Source organism: Mercenaria mercenaria, chromosome 16, assembly GCF_021730395.1.
Source record: "Mercenaria mercenaria strain notata chromosome 16, MADL_Memer_1, whole genome shotgun sequence".
Taxonomy (NCBI): Eukaryota; Metazoa; Mollusca; class Bivalvia; order Venerida; family Veneridae; genus Mercenaria; species Mercenaria mercenaria.
In genome coordinates this window covers 14,515,879-14,537,362 of record NC_069376.1, presented here as the reverse complement: position 1 = coordinate 14,537,362, position 21,484 = coordinate 14,515,879, and the positions used below count along the sequence as shown (strand labels likewise).

Here is a 21,484-nt window from a genome sequence, read left to right as displayed (position 1 = left end):
GCACTCTTATGCTAGAATGACGTCACATTAACGTGCGGTGACGTCAAAGGTTTTGTTGCGACGAAGAAAGAGCGCTTCTATATTTTATCTACTATTTTAGTTGAAGGGCATATAAGAATCGAAATAATTTATAGCACAAACGTGTTTTAACACTATTTATGCACTCGGGTGGTGATACGTCGTTCAAATAATTTCACTCGGGCTGCGCCCTCGTGATATTATTACGCCCGACGTATAACCACCCATCGTGCATAAATAGTGTTAAAGCACTCTTTTGCTATAAATTATTTCTTAAATCTACTACAGGTATTTCGGGCTCACCTGTTTCAAATGTAAGTATAGGTCCAGATATATCCAACAATAAAAAGGAAGGTTTCCATTAAATAAAAAGAAGATGCATGCAAATGAAATATTTCACATAGACAACACATGAACTTGGGAAATAAAAGGTTCACAAAGGATTACAACAGAAATGAACACCTTGCCTGAATCAAAGTTTCTATCTCCCTTGTCCGTTTCATCTTGTCCTTAGAGAAAACCAAAATAAAGTTTCAATGGTTACTAAAAACATCTACTGACTTTTTTTGACACAGAAAAGTTGGAATGTTCTAATCATATTGTCATATCCATTTGGTCTGATAATATTTTCACAAAAAATTTGTCTGTTCATAAAATCATATCAATCTGGTCTGGGTATACTGTCATATCACTTTGGTCTGATCATACTGTCATATCACTTTGGTCTGGACATACTGTCAAATCAATTTGATCTGATCATACTGTCATATCAATTTGGTCTGATCACACTGTCATATCAATTTGGTCTGATCATACTGTGATATCAATTTGGTCTGATCATATTGTCATATCGGTTTGGTCTGATCATATTGTCATATCAATTTGGTCTGATCATATTGTGATATCAAAGTGGTCTGATCATACTGTCATATCAATTCGTTCTGATCATACTGTTATATCAATTTGGTCTGGTCATACTGTCATATCAGTTTGGTCTGATCATACTGTGATATCAATTTGGTCTGATCATACTGTCCTATCAATTAGGTCTGGACATACTGTCATATCAATTTGGTCTGATCATACTGTCCTATCAATTTGGTGTGATCATACTGTCCTATCAATTTGGTCTGATCATACTGTGATATCACTTTGGTCTTATCATACTGTCCTATCAATTTGGTCTGATCATACTGTGATATCAATTTTGATTGATCATACTGTCCTATCAATTTGGTCTGCTCATACTGTGATATAAATTTGGTCTGATCATATTGTGATATCACTTTGGTCTGATCATACTGTGATATCAATTTGGTCTTATTATACTGTCCTATCAATTTGGTCTGATCATACTGTGATATCAATTTGGTTTGATCATACTGTCCTATCAATTTGGTCTGATCATACTGTGATATAAATTTGGTCTGATCATACTGTGATATCACTTTGGTCTGATCATACTGTGGTATCAATTTGGTCTTATTATACTGTCATATCAATTTGGTCTGATCAAACTGTCGTATCAATTTGGTCTGATCATATTGTGATATCAATTTGGTCTGATCATACTGTCCTATCAATTTGGTCTGATCATACTGTGACATGAATTTGGTCTGATCATACTGTAATATCACTTTGGTCTGATCATACTGTGATATCAGTTTGGTCTTATTATACTGTCATATCAATTTGGTCTGATCAAATTGTCGTATCAATTTGGTCTGATCATACTGTGATATCACTTTGGTCTGATCATACTGTGATATCAATTTGGTCTTATCATACTGTCATATCAATTTGGTCTGATCATACTCTCCTATCAAATGACCTGATCATATTGTGATATCAATTCGGTCTGTGCATATTGTCATAAGAGAAAGAATCTTCGTATGCCTGAGCACGTATCATTTTAACAGTGTACAAAAGTGGCATTATTTGCTAAATTGCCTGTTTTCTAAACAGTTTTTTAACTTTTAGTATGAGCCTTCGTCATTAATGAAAACGAGGATTTTCCTTACTGAAATATATGAACGGGCATTTACTGCGAGCTTGCAAGGTCAGGTAACATTGACAGCTCTTATTTCAAGTGAGCAGACTCTAACCACACTCCAAATAATCTGTTTTAGATTTTTAGATTGTCACTGTAACATCTGTCACATTTGTATGATAAAACAAAATGTTTGTTAACATCATTGTCAGAAGAGATAAAGCAGGAAATGTTTTTGATGTTGCCTTAATTGTTGTCTCTTAAAAGAACGTAGATGAAAGCCACTCTAGGTTGATAATCAAAGAGTATCGACCTGAACGTCGCACTAGTTTGATAATCTAACAGCACTGACATGAACGTCGCTGTAGCTTGATAATCTAACAGCACTGACATGAACGTCGCTGTAGTTTGATAATCTAACAGCATCGACATGAACGTCGCTGTAGCTTGATAATCTAACAGCACTGACATGAACGTCGCTGTAGCTTGATAATCTAACAGCATCGACATGAACGTCGCTGTAGCTTGATAATCTAACAGCACTGACATGAACGTCGCTGTAGTCTGATAATCTAACAGCATCGACATGAACGTCGCTCTAGCTTGATAATCTAACAGCACTGACATGAACGTTGCTGTAGTTTGATAATCTAACAGCATCGACATGAACGTCGCTCTAGCTTGATAATCTAACAGCACTGACATGAACGCCGCTGTAGTTTGATAATCTAACAGCATCGACATGAACGTCGCTCTAGCTTGATAATCTAACAGCACTGACATGAACGTCGCTGTAGTCTGATAATCTAACAGCATCGACATGAACGTCGCTGTAGTTTGATAATCTAACAGCATCGACATGAACGTTGATCTAGCTAAATAATCTAACAACATCGACAGGAACGTTGCTCTAGCTTGATAATCTAAGAGCATCGACATGGACGTCGCTCTAGCTTGATAATCTAACAGCACTGACATGAACGTCGCTGTAGTTTGATAATCTAACAGCATCGACATGAACGTCGCTCTAGCTTGATAATCTAACAGCACTGACATGAACGTCGCTGTAGTCTGATAATCTAACAGCATCGACATGAACGTCGCTGTAGTTTGATAATCTAACAGCATCGACATGAACGTTGATCTAGCTTGATAATCTAACAGCATCGACATGAACGTTGCTCTAGCTTGATAATCTAACAGCATCGACATGAACGTCGCTCTAGCTTGATAATCTAACAGCATTGACATGAACGTCGCTCTAGCTTGATAATCTAACAGCACTGACATGAACGTCGCTGTAGTTTGATAATCTAACAGCATCGACATGAACGTCGCTCTAGCTTGATAATCTAAAAGCATTGACATGAACGTCGCTCTAGCTTGATAATCTAACAGCACTGACATGAACGTCGCTGTAGTCTGATAATCTAACAGCATCGACATGAACGTCGCTCTAGCTTGATAATCTAACAGCACTGACATGAACGTCGCTGTAGTTTGATAATCTAACAACATCGACATGAACGTCGCTCTAGCTTGATAATCTAACAGCACTGACATGAACGTCGCTGTAGTCTGATAATCTAACAGCATCGACATAAACGTCGCTGTAGTTTGATAATCTAACAGCATCGACATGAACGTTGATCTAGCTTGATAATCTAACAGCATCGACATGAACGTTGCTCTAGCTTGATAATCTAACAGCATCGACATGAACGTCGCTCTAGCTTGATAATCTAACAGCATTGACATGAACGTCGCTCTAGCTTGATAATCTAACAGCACTGACATGAACGTCGCTGTAGTTTGATAATCTAACAGCATCGACATGAACGTCGCTCTAGCTTGATAATCTAAAAGCATTGACATGAACGTCGCTCTAGCTTGATAATCTAACAGCACTGACATGAACGTCGCTGTAGTCTGATAATCTAACAGCATCGACATGAACGTCGCTCTAGCTTGATAATCTAACAGCACTGACATGAACGTCGCTCTAGCTTGATAATCTAACAGCATTGACATGAACGTCGCTCTAGCTTGATAATCTAACAGCACTGACATGAACGTCACTGTAGTCTGATAATCTAACAGCATCGACATGAACGTCGCTCTAGCTTGATAATCTAACAGCACTGACATGAACGTCGCTGTAGTCTGATAATCTAACAGCATCGACATGAACGTCGCTGTAGTTTGATAATCTAACAGCATCGACATGAACGTCGCTGTAGTCTGATAATCTAACAGCATCGACATGAACGTCGCTGTAGTTTGATAATCTAACAGCATCGACATGAACGTCGCTCTAGCTTGATAATCTAACAGCATCGACATGAACGTCGCTGTAGCTTGATAATCTAACAGCACTGACATGAACGTCGCTGTAGTTTGATAATCTAACAGCATCGACATGAACGTCCCTCTAGCTTGATAATCTAACAGCACTGACATGAACGTCGCTGTAGTCTGATAATCTAACAGCATCGACATGAACGTTGCTCTAGCTTGATAATCTAACAGCATCGACATGAACGTCGCTCTAGCTTGATAATCTAACAGCATTGACATGAACGTCGCTCTAGCTTGATAATCTAACAGCACTGACATGAACGTCGCTGTAGTTTGATAATCTAACAGCATCGACATGAACGTCGCTCTAGCTTGATAATCTAAAAGCATTGACATGAACGTCGCTCTAGCTTGATAATCTAACAGCACTGACATGAACGTCGCTGTAGTCTGATAATCTAACAGCATCGACATGAAAGTCGCTCTAGCTTGATAATCTAACAGCACTGACATCAACGTCGCTCTAGCTTGATAATCTAACAGCATCGACATGAACGTCGCTCTAGCTTGATAATCTAACAGCACTGACATGAACGTCGCTGTAGTCTGATAATCTAACAGCATCGACATGAACGTCGCTCTAGCTTGATAATCTAACAGCACTGACATGAACGTCGCTGTAGTCTGATAATCTAACAGCATCGACATGAACGTCGCTGTAGTTTGATAATCTAACAGTATCGACATGAACGTCGCTGTAGTTTGATAATCTAACAGTATCGACATGAACGTCGCTGTAGTTTGATAATCTAACAGCATCGACATGAACGTCGCTCTAGCTTGATAATCTAACAGCATCGACATGAACGTCGCTCTAGCTTGATAATCTAACAGCACTGACATGAACGTCGCTGTAGTTTGATAATCTAACAGCATCGACATGAACGTCGCTCTAGCTTGATAATCTAACAGCACTGACATGAACGTCGCTGTAGTCTGATAATCTAACAGCATCGACATGAACGTCGCTGTAGTTTGATAATCTAACAGCATCGACATGAACGTTGATCTAGCTTGATAATCTAACAGCATCGACAGGAACGTTGCTCTAGCTTGATAATCTAAGAGCATCGACATGGACGTCGCTCTAGCTTGATAATCTAACAGCACTGACATGAACGTCGCTGTAGTTTGATAATCTAACAGCATCGACATGAACGTCGCTCTAGCTTGATAATCTAACAGCACTGACATGAACGTCGCTGTAGTCTGATAATCTAACAGCATCGACATGAACGTCGCTGTTGTTTGATAATCTAACAGCATCGACATGAACGTTGATCTAGCTTGATAATCTAACAGCATCGACATGAACGTTGCTCTAGCTTGATAATCTAACAGCATCGACATGAACGTCGCTCTAGCTTGATAATCTAACAGCATTGACATGAACGTCGCTCTAGCTTGATAATCTAACAGCACTGACATGAACGTCGCTGTAGTTTGATAATCTAACAGCATCGACATGAACGTCGCTCTAGCTTGATAATCTAACAGCATTGACATGAACGTCGCTCTAGCTTGATAATCTAACAGCACTGACATGAACGTCGCTGTAGTCTGATAATCTAACAGCATCGACATGAACGTCGCTCTAGCTTGATAATCTAACAGCACTGACATGAACGTCGCTCTAGCTTGATAATCTAACAGCACTGACATGAACGTCGCTGTAGTCTGATAATCTAACAGCATCGACATGAACGTCGCTCTAGCTTGATAATCTAACAGCACTGACATGAACGTCGCTGTAGTCTGATAATCTAACAGCATCGACATGAACGTCGCTCTAGCTTGATAATCTAACAGCATCGACATGAACGTCGCTCTAGCTTGATAATCTAACAGCATCGACATGAACGTCGCTGTAGCTTGATAATCTAACAGCACTGACATGAACGTCGCTGTAGTTTGATAATCTAACAGCATCGACATGAACGTCGCTGTAGTTTGATAATCTAACAGCATCGACATGAACGTCGCTGTAGCTTGATAATCTAACAGCACTGACATGAACGTCGCTGTAGCTTGATAATCTAACAGCATCGACATGAACGTCGCTGTAGCTTGATAATCTAACAGCACTGACATGAACGTCGCTGTAGCTTGATAATCTAACAGCATCGACATGAACGTCGCTGTAGTCTGATAATCTAACAGCATCGACATGAACGTCGCTCTAGCTTGATAATCTAACAGCACTGACATGAACGTCGCTGTAGTTTGATAATCTAACAGCATCGACATGAACGTCGCTCTAGCTTGATAATCTAACAGCACTGACATGAACGTCGCTGTAGCTTGATAATCTAACAGCATCGACATGAACGTCGCTCTAGCTTGATAATCTAACAGCACTGACATGAACGTCGCTGTAGTCTGATAATCTTACAGCATCGACATGAACGTCGCTCTAGCTTGATAATCTAACAGCACTGACATGAACGTCGCTGTAGTTTGATAATCTAACAGCATCGACATGAACGTCGCTCTAGCTTGATAATCTAACAGCACTGACATGAACGTCGCTCTAGCTTGATAATCTAAGAGCATCGACATGGACGTCGCTCTAGCTTGATAATCTAACAGCATTGACATGAACGTCGCTCTAGCTTGATAATCTAACAGCATCGAAATGAACGCCGCACTGCATTGATAATCTAACAGCATCGACCCGAACGCCGCACGACCTTGATAATCTTACATAATCGAAATAAAACGCCGCACTAGCTTGATAATCTAACAGCATCGACCTGAATGTTGCACTAGCTTGATAATCTAACAGCATCAACATCAATGTCGCTCTAGCTAGATAATCTAACAGCATCGAGACGCGATCGCCGCTCTAGCTAGATAATCTAACAGCATCAACATCAATGTCGCTCTAGCTAGATAATCTAACAGCATCGAGACGCGATCGCCGCTCTAGCTTGATAAGCTAACAGCATCGACATGAACGTCGCTCTAGTTTGATAATCAAACAACATGGACATGAACGCTCTATTAGGTCGGTAATATAGCAGCATCGACATGAACCCTAGCTGGATAATCAACAGCAAAGACATGAAAGCTGCTCTGGCTTGATAATCTAACAGCAAAGAAACGAACGATGCTCTAGCTGGATAATCTAACAGCATAGAAACGAACGCTGCTCTAGCTGAATAATTTAACAGCAAAGAAACAAAAGCTGCTCTGGCTGCATAATCCTACAGCAACGAAACGAACACTGCTCTAGATGGATAATGTAACAGCAAAGGCACGAAATCTGCTCTGGCTGGATATTGTAACAGAAGAAAAACATGAACGCGGCTCTAGCTGCATAGTCTAACAGAAAGACACGAACGATGCTCTAGCTGGACAATCTAACAGCAAAGAAACGAACGCTGCTCTAGCTGGATAATGAAATAGCAAAAACACGAACGCGGCTCTAGCTGGATAGTCTAACAGCAAAGACACGAACGCTGCTCTAGCTGGATAACCTAACAGCAAGGACACGAACGCTGATGTAGCTGGGTAGTCTAACAGCAAGGACACGAACGCTGCTCTAGCTGGATTGTCTAACCGCAAAGACACGAACCTGCTTTAGCTGGATCATCTAACAGCAAGGACACGAACGCTGATGTAGCTGGATAATCTAACAACAAGGACACGAACGCTGTTCTAGCTAGATAGTCTAACAGCAAGGACACGAACGCACCTCTAGCTGGATCATCTAACAGCAAGGACACGAACGCTGCTGTAGCTGGATAGTCTAACAGCAAGGACACGAACGCTGCTCTAGCTGGATCATCTAACAGCAAAGACACGAACGCTGCTCTTGCTGGGTAACCTAACAGCAAGGACAAGAACGCTGCTGTAGCTGGATAGTCTAACAGCAAGGACAAGAACGCTGCTGTAGCTGGATAGTCTAAAAGCAAGGACACGAACGAACGATGCTCTAGGTGGGTAACCTAACAGCAAAGACACGAACGCTGCTGTAGCTGGATCATCTAAAAGCAAGGACACGAACGCTGCTCTAGCTGGATAGTCTAACAGCAAAGACACGAACGCTGCTCTAGCTGGATAACCTAACAGCAAAGACACGAACGCTGCTGTAGCTTGATAATCTAATTGCAAGGACACGAACGCTGCTCTAGCTGGATAGTCTAACAGCAAGGACAAGAACGCTGCTGTAGCTGGATAGTCTAAAAGCAAGGACACGAACGAACGCTGCTCTAGGTGGGTAACCTAACAGCAAAGACACGAACGCTGCTGTAGCTGGATCATCTAAAAGCAAGGACACGAACGCTGCTCTAGCTGGATAGTCTAACAGCAAAGACACGAACGCTGCTCTAGCTGGATAACCTAACAGCAAAGACACGAACGCTGCTGTAGCTTGATAATCTAATTGCAAGGACACGAACGCTGCTCTAGCTGGATAGTCTAACAGCAAGGACACGAACGCTGCTCTAGCTGGATAGTCTAACAGCAAAGTCACGAACGCTGCTGTAGCTGGATAATCTAACAGCAAGGACACGAGCGTTGCTGTAGCTGGATAGTCTAACAGCAAAGACAGGAACGCTGCTCTAGCTGGATTACCTAACAGCAAGGACACGAACCTGCTCTAGCTGGATCATCTAACAGCAAGGACACGAACGCTGCTCTAGCTGGATTACCTAACAGCAAGGACACGAACGCTGCTCTAGCTGGATTACCTAACAGCAAGGACACGAACGCTGCTCTAGCTGGATAACCTAACAGCAAGGACACGAACGCTGCTCTAGCTGGATAGTCTAACAGCAAAGACACGAACGCTGCTCCAGCTGGATTACCTAACAGCAAGGACACGAACGCTGCTCTAGCTTGATTACCTAACAGCAAGGACACGAACGCTGCCCTAGCTGGATAACCTAACAGCATGGACACGAACGCTGCTCTAGCTGAATAATCTAACAACAAAGGCACGAACGCTGTTCTAGCTGGATAGTTTAACAGCAAGGATACGAACGCTCCTCTAGCTGGATCATCTAACAGCAAGGACACGAACGCTGCTGTAGCTAGATAATCTAACAACAAAGACAAAAACGCTGCTCCAGCTGGATAATCTAACAGAAAGAACACGAACGTTGCTCTAGCGAAATAACCTAACAGCATAGAAACGAACGTTAACCTAGCTGAATAACCTAACAGCAAAGACACGAACGCTAACCTAGCTGAATAAGCTAACAGCAAAGACACGAACGCTAACCTAGCTGGATCATCTAACAGGATGAAGACAAATCTTAACAGGTTCGACACGAACAACCATCCCGAACAGCATGCAGATTATTACAGTTCGACTGATTATTTAACAGCATCTATACGAACATCGCTCTAGCTTGATAATCTTATAGATACGAACATCGCTCTAGCGTAACAATCTTATAGCATCGATACGAACATCGCTCTAGCCTGATACTCTTATAGCATAGATACGAAGATCGCTCTAGTCTGATAATCTTATAGCATCGATACGAACATCGCTTTAGCCTGATAATCTTATAGCATCGATACGGACATCGCTCTAGCCTGATAATCTTATAGCATAGATACGAACATCGCTCTATCTTGATAATCTTATAGATACGAACATCGCTCTAACGTGACAATCTTATAGCATCGATACGAACATAGCTCTAGCCTGATACTCTTATAGCATAGATAAGAAGATCGCTCTAGCCTGATAATCTTAAAGCATAGATCCGAACATCGCTCTAGCCTGATAATCATATAGCATCGATACGAACATCGCTCTAGCCAGATAATCTTATAGCATAGATACAAACATCGCTCTAGCTTGATAATCTTATGGCATCGATACGAACATCGCTCTAGCTTGACAATCTTATGGCATCGATACGAACATCGCTCTAGCTTGATAATCTTATAGCATCGATACGAACATCGCTCTGGCTTGATAATCTTATAGCATAGATACGAACATCGCTCTAGCTTGATACTCTTATAGCATCGACACGAACATCGCTCTAGCTTGATAATCTTATGGCACCGATACGAACATCGCTCTAGCTTGATAATCTTATAGCATCGATACGAACATCGCTCTAGCTTGATAATCTTATGGCATCGATACGAACATCGCTCTAGCTTGATACTCTTACAGCATCGATACGAACATCGCTCAAGCTTGATAACCTTATAGCATCGATGCCCGCCCGCTTAGCTCAATAGGTAGAGCGTTGGTCTACGGATCGCGGGGTCGTGAGTTCGATCCTCGGGCGGGGCGTATGTTCTCCGTGACTATTTGATAAACGACATTGTGTCTGAAATCGTTAGTCCTCCTCCTCTGATTCATGTGGGGAAGTTGGCATTTATTTGCGGAGAACAGGTTTGTGCTAGTACAGAATCCAGGGACACTGTTTAGGTTAACTGCCCGCCGTTACATGACTGAAATACTGTTGAAAAAACGTCGTTAAACCCAAAACAAACAAATAAACATATAGCATCGATACGAACATCGCTCTAGCTTGATAATCTTACAGCATCGATACGAACATCTCTCTAGCTTGATAATCTTATAGCATCGGTACGAACATTTCTGCAACTGGAAAAAATCTTACAATGCCGACACAGACGCTGCTTTAGCAGAATAATCTATAGCCTGGAGTCGAATTCCGCCCTAACAGGATAATTGATCTCTCTTTTAAAGTAACCGACATCAAAACATTGTGCAAGTAAACATTATATGTTTATCATCTAAAAGTCGTCAAACAATAATAGTTCCGGCTATTAAGTAGTTTACATATTCACATTAACTGATTACGCGTAGAACGGTTAGGGATATATGTGGAAGAGTGGTTAAGTTCTTTGACTTCGAATCACTTGCCCCTCACCACCGTGGTCTCGAAATCTCGCTTTTTGGTATAGAATTTATTCATGTAAGGAAATCATCCAGGTGCCTTTCGGAAGGTCGGTGGTTTTGCCGATGTGCTCGACACACCTGAAATAATCCTTAAGGGACACATGATACCTTCCTCCGCCATCAAATAGCGGAAGGTGACCATATGACCTTAAAGTGTGTTGTTATGACGTTAAAACCATTAAATATAGGAAATAAATGTTCGGATGGAATTTTATTTCCAAAGGGTGTTACACAGTTTGCATGCATCATACCAATATGCTTGTCTCTGTTTAAACATTCTTACGACAGAATGACGTCACGTAAAGTTTTCGTTGGCGCTTCTATATTTTATCTACTGTTTTAGATTAAGGGTATATTAGAATCGAAATAATTTCTAGAAAACTGTGTTTTAACACTATTTAAAAACTTGGGCGGTGACACGTCGCACAAATATCACGTCAGACGTATAACCGCCCATCGTACAAAAAAAGTGTTAAAGAACTCTTTTGCTATAAATTATTTCTTGGTAATTTTAGATAATGGTGCGACTCTTGTTTAAAAGCATTTACTCTTTAGTCACATAATAGAGGATATTACATGGGTGTTGTTTTCATATTGAATTTATTAAACGAGTAATTATGATATCAAATTGATAAAATGCTCGGCTACGAGCTTAGTAAATTCAAGTCAATAATGTAATTATTTTTATCACATGCTAGCTTTTTCTGCTGAAACGTCAAAAATTCAACTTTCTTTAACTATAATAAAAAGTAAATTTAACCAACGTCTGCTATACTTTAAAAGACGTCGGCGTCAAAGCTTTATTACACCAGTGTACTAGTATCATCAATTTTTATGTACTGGCTTTATTTTGCTCCCGTGATACCAAACAAGTAATGTTTTAAGTTTATACACACCTTTCTCCGTCGTCTTTTCTTGTGAATCTTTGAGACGCTTGCTACTTGCCTGAAAATATAAAAATAATATATGAGCCACGCCATGAGAAAACCAATATAGTGCATTTGCGACCATCATGGATCCAGACTAGCCTGTGCATCCGCGCAGTCTGGTCAGGATCCATGCTGTTCGCTAACGGTTTCTGTAATTGCAATATGCTTTGAAAGCGAACAACATGGATCCTGACCAGTCTGGCCTGGATCCATGCTAATCGCAAATGCACTATGTTGGTTTTCTCGTGGCACAGCTCATATCTCATAATACCATTGTCTTCATGGTAAATATCGATTTCAAATGTCTTTTATTCCCCGTCGTCATATTTCTTAAAGTATATTGAAGATATTATGTTAAAGACTATATTACTGATGAAAGTTTAGTAGTGATTTTTCGATTTATTAATTCTAGAATATCTGCTATACATTTGTTCGTATGTCGCCAACGCTTCTTAGTTATAAAAAAATTAGCATTTAACAAATTACAGTTTTAAATAATATTTTACATCTTTATCCGCCTTTATCGCACAACAATTCATTTCTGTCGGCTTAACTTATACTTCTACAGGTTGTCGTTTACAGAACTATAGAATATAAACACTAAACTTGGAACAAAATGCAATATATATATGTTGTTGAACCAGAGTTCTAAGTATCATTTTTATTGGTATGTCCGTATTACTCTGACCAGAGAGCTTTGTATTTTCCTAGAAAATATTATGCACCATTAAATTACCCCTTAAAAGTGTTATAATTAAATTACCCAAATTTATCTATGTTATCAGATAAAATCTGTCCCAGTTTATTTTATTTTGCGAAAGTAGAATGCTATTATTGTAGTTGTGTGAACATGAACGAAGCTCCATATCAAAGATATGCCATAGTTCATAAAATTGCTTACTCATTGTACCTGCTTATTAATGTTGGAATCAAAAGATCTATTTGTTTGTTTCTGTTGTCTTGCTGTCTTTTATTGCAGCAATTTTCAAAGTGCTAGTATTGATTAACAAACGCGGCATGATTATAACGGCAGAATATGCTACATGTATTTTGATAAAACACGCCAAGCGTTTATAAAGAAATATATGACAAAGATTATAAGCTATTTATAATATTATGACTAAAGGATGTGGACATGTAATAGAACTTGGCAATTTCCAAGTAATATACATATTTCCGTTAGGCAATTCGGCACTCTTCGGACGTGAATGTAGTTCAACACGCGCATGGCTTTCAGGAAAAAGCCGAAAATGCCGAAATCGCATGAGGAGAACACGCAGTTTGTTGTTCTGATATTACGGATTCAATGGCACTCGGCTATTTCTGTGCGATTACGTATTCCCTTTAAGCGATTCGACATTCTTTGGACGTGAATGTAGTTCAACACGCGCATGGCTTTCCGGAAAAAGCCGAAAATGCCGAAATCGCACGAGGAGAATACGCAGTTTGTTTTTTTTATTGATATTACGGATTCAACGGAACTCGGCAATTTCCGTGTGATTACGTATTCCCTTTAGACAATTCGGCATATTTCGGACATTAATATAGTTAAATGCGCGCATGGTTTTCTGTAAAAGCCGGAAAATGCCGAAGTCACACGAGGAAAATACGTAATTTGTTGATTGACTTTATGAATCCGGTACCTGAAATGGCTGCAGACGAGAGCCTGTGCACATAAAATAAAACCACACCCAGATGCAGTCGTATCATTTTGCCTCATGATATTACATATCTCCTTCTATTTTATCATATCAAAACAAACATACTTGCACTATTCACGGTAGCATCTACAAAAAAAGACAAATTTTACCTCTGCAGTAAGTCCTTTGGCTATTAACCGAAGTGCTTCCATTTTAAAATCAGATCAAACGGTGAATTAATCTCAATACTTCATAGCAACAATATTAAACTTATATCAGCAGTTGTTCAGCGGAGACTGACGTATGTGATTTCGCTCTGTCATTGTTAAGGTAACATGATATGTATATTGGCAGTAATAAATACCAAATCACTTTCTAACGAATAGAATAGAACGGAATATAGTTTTAGTTCCATAACTTATACGAAGACAGAATGTTGTTGCATGCAGATAGCTTTAACGTCATAGTCACTTGAACAACATGTACAAATGTAAAAAAGAGAAACGTATGCTATATTTTAGATATTTTTCGCGGGTGAAAAATAAATAATAAAACATTAAGCAAATATTATTACCTTACATATAACATAACTGTTACTCATCGTGTATATTTGATTGGTTACTAATTTCCATATACACCCGTATATGAGATTGATTTGCACAATGGATTAATAAAATTGTATGACCCGAAAAGTGATGCTCCTGTCGCATGTTCGATACAAAATGGCGGCTTGAGAATATTTTATCCCGAAAAATGATGCTCCTGTCGCATGCTAGATAAAAATGGCGACTTAAGAATTTTATGTCCCAAAAAATAATGCTCCTGTCGCATGCTAGATAGAAAATTGCAGTGTTAGGATTCTATGTCCTTGAAAGTGATGCTTCCACCACATGCTAGATAAATATGGCGGTGTAAGGATTTTATACCCCGAAAACTGATGCTCCTGTGGCATGCTAGATAAAAATGGAGGTGTAAGGATTTTACATTCCGAAAAGTGATGCTTCCATCACATACTAGATAAAAAAAAAATGTTGTTATGTCCCGGAAATTGATGTTCCTATCGTATGCTAGATACAAATGGCAGCGTAAGAATTTCACGTTCCGAAAAGTGATGGCTCCTTTCGCGTTCTAGATAAAAATGGCGGCGTGAGAACTTCATGTCCCGATAAGTTACGGCTACTTTCGCATTCTAGATAAAAATGGCTGTGTAAGAATTTCATCTCCTGATGGGAGTCATTAAAGAAAGCCAAACGAAGTAAATTAAGACCAGGTTATCTAATGAAAGGTACCTTTTTATACAGAAAGTAAACTTCTCCCATTTCCAATAATTATTAATAAATTAGTTATGTTCAGGAAAAGTGCTCTATAGAAATTGATTATTCTAGAAAGTGTCAAATAATGGTTTAAAAAAGTCATTTTATATAGAAATAAAAACAGACCGGATTTAGTAGTGTATAAACCTATACGAAATATATCCACAGAAACTTAGAATTTCTGTAAGTCTCATAAAGTACAAGTGAATGACATGCAGTTTCTTTAACTTGCATGATCAAATTTGTTACGGATTTAGTATAAAAAAGTAACAATATGTAAAATATAAAGAACACACTCTTTTGTTATACAGTATATTGATAATCAATATCGCACGTGCAGTATTTCAAATACAAATATGATAGTTCTGTTATTTTCCTATTAAAGTACTTGAAAAAAATCAGGTACTGTGACCTTTGAATTACAGGAGGTTCTCAGAGATAGGGTTAAATAGAACATTTGATACATATATAACGCGTTTTCCTATTAATAATATCCTTTTTCGCTTAATCATTCTATATATATTCACTGTTTAATAGGAAATTAAAAACTTTAGTGATGTTTAACTGTCATATTTGCTGCTATTTTATTAACTAATAATAAAGCTCATTTTTTGAAAATTATTTTTGGGCAGTATGTTAAGTCTTGGCACTAAAACAGTGTTTGTCTCACCCTCTGTTAAACAAACTCTCTTTTTATCACGATATATATATATATATATATTATAACTTTATTTCATACTAACAGCATCACTAAACTGTCTATTATTGTTTTAATATAATGCTAAATTTGTGGTATATTTCATGTTATAATGGACAAGTAGTACTTTTCTAATGAAACGTATACTGAAATACAGTTTCGAGAACAAAAAATATGTTTTCATTCTTAAACATGTTAAAATTAATGAAAGTGAAACGTTTATGATAATCGGCAATTTCCGTGTGATGGCGAAATCTCATATAGAGAATGCCAAAATCGCATATGTAAATTACCAAAATTACATACGAAGAATGCCTAAATCGTAAACGGAGAATGCCGAAATCACATACAGCAATTGAGAATGCCGAAATCGGATACGGAAAATACCAAAATCGCGTACGGAAAATGCCGAAATCGCTTACGTAAAAAAGTGAAATCGCACACGTAGAATGCCGAAATCGCATACTGAAAAATCGAAATCGCATACGGAGAATGCAGAAATCGCATACGGAGAATGCTTAAATCGCATAGTTATTACGTAGAATGCCGAAATTGCATAAGGAAAATATCGAAATCGTCTATGAAAAATACCAAAATCGCATACGGAAAGTACCGAAATCGCGTACGGAAAATGCCAAAATCGCATACGGAAAATGTCAAAATCGCATACGGAAAGTACCGAAAAATGCCGAAATCGCATACGGAAAATACCGAAATCGTGTACGGAAAATGCCGAAATCGCATACGGAACATGTCGAAATCGCAAACAGAGAATGCCAAAATCGCAAACAGAGAATGCCGAAATCGCAAACGGAATATGCCGAAATCGCATACGAAGAATGCCGAAATCGCATACGGAGGATATTTGACTGAACGGAAAATGCCGAATGTCAATACGGATAAACAATCAAAGTATTGAAAGAAATGTTCACGCTGAAAAAAAACAGTGTACTAGCAGTAATTCTGCTTTTTGAAGTCGTTTAAAGTCATCAGTACAATCCCAGTACAATGATTAAGCTATTCAGATATTGCTTGTTATTTCTAAAACAATCTTTTAGGAGGAGTCTGCGTGGTCGAGTGACTACGGTCGCTGACTTCATTCACTTATTTGTTTAAAATTTTAATTTTGGTGTAGAATACATTTATTTGAGAAAGCAGCTGGAATGCGGAAAATCGGTGTTTCTGCCTAGGTGCCTGCTCAAGCCGTATCATAAAGGGGGCACCTATGGTATTACTAAGCTATTACAGCTGGAAAGACTCCATATGACCTGTAATGTCTAAAAATAAATAGATAAATAAATTTATACATAAATAAGATATGACGATATTTCATATAATGAGGAAAGTGTACAATTGTGTTTTAGTACTTACCATATTCAAATCCTTTTTAAAGGTCATTAATCCCTATACTATGTATCGTAACTGTAATTGCTTCCGTAGTGTTTACAAAAATTATTATTCAATTATTGTAATTAGTAAATATAAATAATCATCTTTATAATACATTCCACTTGAACTGTATCGAAGGCAGTTGAATTAATTAATTGTTACATTTGTCTTAAGCCGCAGTTTTGAAATTTAAAGTAAATCAAATCTGATAAGCTTTAAGAGTAGATAAACTGGATTGAAAATGTCAGAAATTAACTATTTTCAAACTACATTCATATATTGTAAATTTTACGCTTAAATAAATATTCTCCCTGAATTAAAATGGTGTGTTAATAAAATCATCAACTTTGATTCGTACCAAACATTGGATTTCTTAAGTTAAAGGAGTCGTAATGACCAAATAATTGGCATTCTCTGTTCAATTGGAAGTTTTCCGTATGCGATTTCGGCATAAAAGATATTTTCTGTTATGGCCGATTGATGCCGATTTAGCACACTTGTATGGAAATTGCCGATATTGCACATAAGAATACGTACCTGTACGGAAATTGCCGATATTGCATAATGGGAATACGTACCTGTACGGAAATTTCCGACCGATTTTGCATATGAGAATTCGTATTTGTACGGAAGTTGCCAATATTGCATATGAGAATACGTATTTGTACGGAAGTTGTCGATATTGCATATGAGAATAAGTACCTATACGGAAATTTCCGATATTGCATATGAGAATACGTACCTGTACGGAAATTTCCGATCGATTTTGCATATGAGAATACGTATTTGTACGGAAGTTGTCGATATTGCATATGAGAATAAGTACCTATACGGAAATTTCCGATATTGCATATGAGAATACGTACCTGTACGGAAATTTCTGATCGATTTTGCATATGAGAATTCGTATCTCCTTGTATTTACACGCATATCAAATCGTTACGCTTGTTAGAATATCATACAAAATGTTTAACAAGTTTCCTCTAATATTTTTATTTACGGTATTTGGCTATTTGTTAACTTCTTTTTTTACTACTTAAACACATTTTCAATCACGGGCACACACACACACAAAACGAATAATGATGTAAATAATGGCCTTTTTATTCGCGTTTGTAGATGGAGTCACGTCTTTTTACAAAGTGTACTATTTAAAATGGCATCTCCATTACAATATATTGGAAATTCTAAACTTATAGAGTTCAATTTAAACAAAGTAGTATTGGAAACAAATAGACGAGGTCCCGTTTCTATTTGCATTAAAATTACCTCTTAGCCTATAAAAGGAGTTACATTACCTTAATTTTTGTACATATTGATATACACTAACATAGCTTTGTAGTTCAATAGCCTATGGACCAAAGAATGCATAAATATCTTCCGGTGGTATTTTCACATTATAGGAGGTTTTTGTTAACATTTTCCTGTGTCGTCAAGTTCAGAGAGATTAAGTCGATGCTGATATGCAGGGATTTTATAATTTTACCGAGCAGTAATGTAGCTAGACAATAAATCGCTAGTGGTTGACAAAAATAGTCTATGAAGTAAAGCTTTGTTCTTGTGTGCACGGGTATTGGTGTTTCCAACCAAAGATCGCGAAGTACAAGCAACGTTATTCTTTTTAACAACACTTCTGATGTTGGCAAGGAAGCCAGACCCAAACGTGATTTAAACAAGCTACTACCTTTAAAACTTTATAAGAGTTAGTACCTTGTGTTTGCTGGCAATTATTAATATTAAAAATACTTCAAGGCAATTAGGAACTAAAAAGCAAAATTAGTTTTACTTTGTAGCCTTAACATACAAGTAAAGATCACGTTCGAGACACATTGTCTCATCATAGGGAATATTTGCGTGCAGTGCTAAGACAATCGACTAATGCACATAAATGTTATAAGGCGGAAAGAATTTTACTTGACCTACAATGATGACCTTGAACTTTGACTGACAAACTTGAGTCATGCGTATAACCACGAGGAACATTTCTGTGTAGTAATACAAAATATCCTTCAATGTAATTATTTTGTCACTATTTTGACGTTTAAACCAACGCTGAAAGTGATTGCAAGCGATGAAATAAATCATTTTTACTATTTTACTTATGTACTGACCTTTGCAAAATGCAGTATGGTCTTATTTGATATAACGAAAGAAAAAAAGCGTAGAGAACATGAGAATATCCTTTCTTGCACACCGGACTGGCGTTTCAGATGATTTTACCCGTGCCTGCAAAAACATTTAGCAACCCCTATGCCAGATGACTGTTCTGCTAACGATACTCGCCCTGATTATATAGTGTTTATGTAAAATACGAAACAAGATCAAATACCTTGATAGTTTCTCTCCGTTCCTTGAAGTATAGTTCACGATTTAAACTACCCTCAAACCGGATATGTCCATCTGCATCAACAACAAGTGGCATTATAAATATATCATATGGCAGCGTGTGTGACATTGACATTGTCAACCCGAGGGCAGAATGGCACCCGAGGCGAAGGCTGGGTGGTGACATTCCGTTTCGAGAGTTGACAATATTTATGTCACACAATCTGCCATATAATATTTATTTTATTATACCGAACAAAAGTAAGCACATAATAAAGTTAAAAATGTTTTTAATTTATTTAATTCAACTGTTTCCTCTTTAGCGCGGTAATCGCCTGTGTACACATTGAATGGTGACGTCATTATATACTATGTGTACAAGGAAGGCAATCATTTTATGATTTGGCAAAAAAATTGAAGCAGTTATTTGCCCTTATTTGACATTCAAAATATCAGAGTGGTCACATGACCTGACAGTCACTTTCGCTTGGTCACGTGTCAAAAAGGTTAAAAATGGTTCTGATGGTCAAAATATTTCTTTCTCGGGTACTGTAATGGGATTTTATCATTGTAGACAAAAGTGAGGTATAATTAATTATTATAATTCTATGAAAAGACCGTCTTTTATTGTTTGTAAATCATTTAAATGTGAACTAGACTTACAGAAAATGCCCTTTTGTATAAAACCTTAAGAAAACAAACTCTTAACTGCCGTGATTAGAAAAGAGTATGCTCAAATATTATTTTGTAACGCGAAACGCACTGTGCCAAAATATGTTTTGATTATTGTCTCAAGATGCTCAACATGATCCATAACCGTGAAAATTATAGTTTGCGAATGATATCTTCCCACTGATGATTAATGTTATCAGGAACTCGCGAATAAAACAGTGTATCAGACATGTCAGTCTAACGGATTTTAGAGAGAGAAAAAAACTGAACATTGAACTTTTTATACAATCAGTTCTGCATGCATAAAACTATTACGTCATATGTCATCACAAGTCGTTATTATAAATTCACAATTATTCAGTAAAGTAGACACCTTAAACGATAAAGTATCTATTCAGCCTTAAACAGTTCCATTACTTCTCGGACACACACAGATATGTCGCATTTGAAAATGTGAGGAATGGGGCGTGATATGAGAAAAAAATATGGCGCATCATCGCAAAGCCACTACGTTGGTTTTCTCATGGCGCGGCTCAGTTAAAGTATATATTCGTTCGACTGACGGTTAAAGATATAACAGATTAAGAAAACGACAATTGAGCAATAACTTCTTTAACATACCTAAAATAAACCGGACAATAAAATATACTTGAAGAATATTGAAAATAGACTTCATTCGTTATAACAATTTATTCAAATATTTACATGCGTTGGATTTTAAAAGTTTAGTCAAAATCTTTTCACTTGAGTAAACACTCACATGCCGCTCTCGGTCGATTTGATTTTATTGTTCTAAGCTTAGAGTCTCAGAGCAATTTCAGTTTAAGATTGAAATAATATCACACACTATAGTTTAAGATTAAGATATCATGACAGAATCAAAACTCTAAAACCATTATCGCTATTTGTACTTTAAACTTGTACTTATATGCATGTCTTTCAAGAAATGTATCTATTTTATAATTTGTATAATTGACAGTTTCTTATAGAAATCACTGGTCAATATTTTGTGCTATCGACTGGTTAGAAGTTCAACACACAATTTTGCCTGGTAAAAACACTGGCACGAGACCAGAAAGAAAGTTACATTTGATATTTTATATCCTATCCTTTAGTATACTACAAGATCAATAATACACAAAGGGAAAATATACAAGCCCAGTTCCATGTTCCATTTCCCATCCGAAAAAAAAAACCCGGAAAATTCGTTGATTTGCTGCACAAAAATTTTAGTCCTTTTGTAAATGTCAAT

The 21,484-nt window shown here is 37.8% G+C and overlaps 1 long non-coding RNA gene across 1 annotated transcript; it reads right to left on the bottom strand.

The window, feature by feature from the left end:
- Nucleotides 1-485: 485 nt before the first annotated feature.
- Nucleotides 486-14,127, bottom strand: LOC123541591 (uncharacterized). The gene is made up of 3 exons (XR_008367962.1): nucleotides 14,007-14,127; nucleotides 12,164-12,212; nucleotides 486-527 (listed from the first exon to the last, which is right to left on the bottom strand). It is a non-coding gene; the product is annotated as an uncharacterized LOC123541591 (long non-coding RNA).
- Between the last annotated feature and the right edge of the window lie 7,357 nt (nucleotides 14,128-21,484).